Here is a 4,012-nt window from a genome sequence, read left to right on the forward strand (position 1 = left end):
AAGCTGAATTGAATAGAAGAACAGTAGTAATTGCATTAATACTCGAGGTACAGCAGAGCTTCACACCTTAATCTATGGTGTGTAGAAACTCCACCGTTGAAAATACATAAGAACAAGTTCTAGGCATGGCCGAGAGGCCAGCCCCCCCATAGAGGGTTCAATCATAAAAACATGATCGAAAGATTCAAGTTTGAAAGATGAAAATACAATAGCAAAAGGTCCTATTTGTAGAGAACTAGTAGCCTAGGGTTTACAAAGATGAGTAAATGACATAAAAATCCACTTTCGGGCCTACTTGGTGTGTGCTTGGGCTGAGCATTGAAGCTTTCATGTGTAGAGACTTTTCTTGGAGTTAAACGCCAGCTTTTGTGCCAGTTTGGGCGTTTAACTCCCATTCTTGTGCCAGTTCCGGCGTTTAACGCCGGGCAGTTTTGAGCTGATTTGGATTGCCAGTTTGGGCCATCCAATCTCGGGCAAAGTATGGACTATTATATATTGCTGGAAAGCCCAGGATGTCTACTTTCCAACACCGTTGAGAGCGTGCCAATGGGGCTTCTGTGGCTCCAGAAAATCCACTTCGAGTGCAGGGAGGTCAGAATCCAATAGCATCTGCAGTCCTTTTCAGCCTCTGAATCAGATTTTTGCTCAGGTCCCTCAATTTCAGCCAGAAAATACCTGAAATCACAGAAAAACACACAAACTCATAGTAAAGTCCAGAAATGTGAATTTTAACTAAAAACTAATAAAAATATAATAAAAGCTAACTAAAACATACTAAAAACATACTAAAAACAATGCCAAAAAGCGTATAAATTATCCGCTCATCAGTTAGCTGCACGGAGTTGTGAAGAGAGTGTGAGATCATGATTCCGTGTACCATTTTCTTGAGCCATCATTGTGATTTTCTTGCATTCGGTAGTTGTAGAATTTACTATTTCTTGCAATTTACCATGCTTTTCTTTTATGACAAAATGCTTGGTTGGGCTTAAGAGTAGATTTTGAGCATTCTTGGCTTGGAAAGAGAAATTGGGAAATCTTGAGTCATTAATACCCAATTTAGATTGGTGATCTAGAGTGATTAGTTAGTCTTGTATCCATTAACATTACTTATGGATTGGGATTAACTAGGCTTATTTGACTTTCTCCTGATGTTGGAGATGACGAAATAGGACTAGCTCTTGTGAATTGGTGCATGAAACTGGTTCTGCACGTTTCGCACAAATAGACTGGCAATTATACCGGGTCGTCCAAGTAATACCTCAGGTGAGTGAGGGTCGATCCCACAGAGATTGTTGGTTTGAGCAAGCAATGGTTACCTTGCAGATCTTAGCCAGGCAAATAGAAAATATAGTTGTCACGAGAAAATGCATAAAGTAGATGAATAAATAAAATGTTACTAGATAGGTGTGAAATCAATAGTATGAGAACGGTTGAGGCTTCAGAGATGCTTCTTCCTTCTGGATCAACTTTTCTCGCCATCTACTCCAACTTCTATTTGATTCATTCCATGGCAGGCTATAAATGATTAACGCCGGGACACCGGTTATTAATCTCCTCTATTTTAGATCAAACACCGGGTCAGCGGTTATCCAATCTGAACCGGGGTGAAGCTCTAGCCATCCATTCCCTTGGTGATCCTACTCAAAATGCCACAAACAAGTTTGGATCTTTCAGATCAAAGAATGCTGCTCCTTGGGTTCTAGCCTATACTACAAAGGCCCTAATCGCCCCGCACCTCGGTTGAACTGATGTCTCGAGAAGTTCCCAACGAAGCCATGGATTAGCCGTCTAAGAGATGTATAATCAAACTTGTGGTTCAGCACTATCCCATCAAGGACTCGCAAGAGCCCATATGAATAGGGATGACGGTCAAGTTACACTCCCAATTCATTAGGATGAAGAACGAGGATACATCTTCGAATGGAATCAAGCATAGATTGAAATAGAATAGTGATATTATTAATTCATAAGAATCAACAAAGCTCCTAACCTTAACCCAAGAGGTTAGTGACTCATACTGTACAAAGAAATAATGAAAAAAGTGTAAAGTGGGCAAGAGCTCCTAACAAGGGTGAACTCTTATCTATATATACTAATCTAATAACATGAATTATAGAAATAAGATAAACTAGTCTTATAGTGCGAAAATCCAATTTTCGGGCCCACTTGGTGAGTGTTTGGGCTGAGCTTGGGGTGTCTCCATGAGCTAATACTCCTTAGGGGCGTTGAACGCTGGCTTAGGACTCCTTTTTAGGCGTTGGACACTAGCTGCTCCCTTTTGGGCGTCCAACGCCAGGAATAGGGTAGGTGGCTGGCATTGAATGCCAGTTTTAGACCATCATTTCCAAAGCAAAGTATAAGCTATTATATATTTCTGGAAAGCCCTAAATGTTATTATTTAATAGCCGTTGAGAGCACTCCATTTGGATTTCTGTAGCTCTAGAAATAGTTTTTCGAGTGCACAGAGTTCAGATTCTAACAGCATCTGTAGTCCTTTCTCTGTCTCTGAATCAGACTTTGCCAAACTCCTTAATTTTAGTCAAAATTTACCTGAAATCATATGAAAATACTCAAACTTCAAAGTAGAAACCAAAAATGTGAATTTAGCACTAAAACCTATGAAAATAGAATAAAACTTAAACAAAACATAATGAAAACTATATGAAAATGATGCCAAAAAGCATATAAATTATCTGTTCATCATTAATTATTGGATTTGGATCCTCTAAAGTTTGAATTTTACTTTGGAGAGCAAAGTGTGATCTTTTATCCTTGAATAATTTCTCTTTCCTATTTATTCTTGGTTCTACCTATAAAATAAATGGTGAGAGATCATAATTTACTCTCTAAAGTAAAATTCAAACTTTAGAAGATCTAAATCCTTAATTATTGTATGATAATTAATGACTCGGAGGTGGAAGCTTTTGCCTTCCCTTTCCTCTTTCTAGAGGTTTCTCCGGCCTTGGATGCCATAAATGGTTATGGAAAAACAAAAAGCAATGCTTTTACCACACCAAACTTAAAAGGTTTGCTCGTCCTCGAGCAAAAGAAGAAAGAAGAGAGTAGAAGAAGAAGAAATAGAGGAGATGGAGATGGCTTTGTGGTTCGGCCAAAGGGAGAGAAGTAGTGTTTAGGTTGTGTGAAAATGAAGGAGTGAAGATGGGTTTATATAGGAGTGGGGAGAGGGGTAGGGTTCGGTCATGTATGGGTGGGTTTGGGTGGGAAAGTGGTTTGAATTTGATGGTGAGGTAGGTGGGGTTTTATGAAGGATGGATGTGAGTGGTGAAGAGAAGGATGGGATTTGATAGGTGAAGGGTTTTTTGGGGAAGAGGTGTTGAGGTGATTGGTGAATGGGTGAAGAAGAGAGAGAGTGGTGGGGTAGGTGGGGATCCTGTGGGGTCCACAGATCCTGAGGTGTCAAGGAAAAAGTCATCCCTGCACCAAGTGGCGAGCAAAATTGCTCTTCATGGCAATTCTGGCGTTAAACGCCGGGCTGGTGCCCATTTCTGGCGTTTAACGCCAAGTTCTTGCCCTTTACTGGCGTTTAATGCCAGTCTGGTGCCCCTTTCTGGTGTTAAATGCCCAGAATGGTGCCAGACTGGGCGTTAAACGCCCATCTGCTAGCCTTACTAGCGTTTAAACGCCAGCAGGATCTTCCTCCAGGGTGTGCTATTTTTCTTTCTGTTTTTCATTCTGTTTTTGCTTTTTCAATTGATTTTGTAACTTCTTATGATCATCAACCTACAGAAAACATAAAATAACAAAAGAAAAATGGATAAAATATAACATTGGGTTGCCTCCCAACAAGCGCTTCTTTAATGTCAGCAGCTTGACAGAGGGCTCTCATGGAGCCTCACAGATGCTCAGAGCAATATTGGAACCTCCCAACACCAAACTTAGAGTTTGAATGTGGGGGTTCAACACCAAACTTAGAAGTTGGTTGTGGCCTCCCAACACCAAACTTAGAGTTTGACTGTGGGGGCTCTGTTTGGCTCTGTTTTGAGAGAAGCTC

Source organism: Arachis duranensis, chromosome 4 (assembly GCF_000817695.3).
Source record: "Arachis duranensis cultivar V14167 chromosome 4, aradu.V14167.gnm2.J7QH, whole genome shotgun sequence".
NCBI lineage: Eukaryota > Viridiplantae > Streptophyta > Magnoliopsida > Fabales > Fabaceae > Arachis > Arachis duranensis.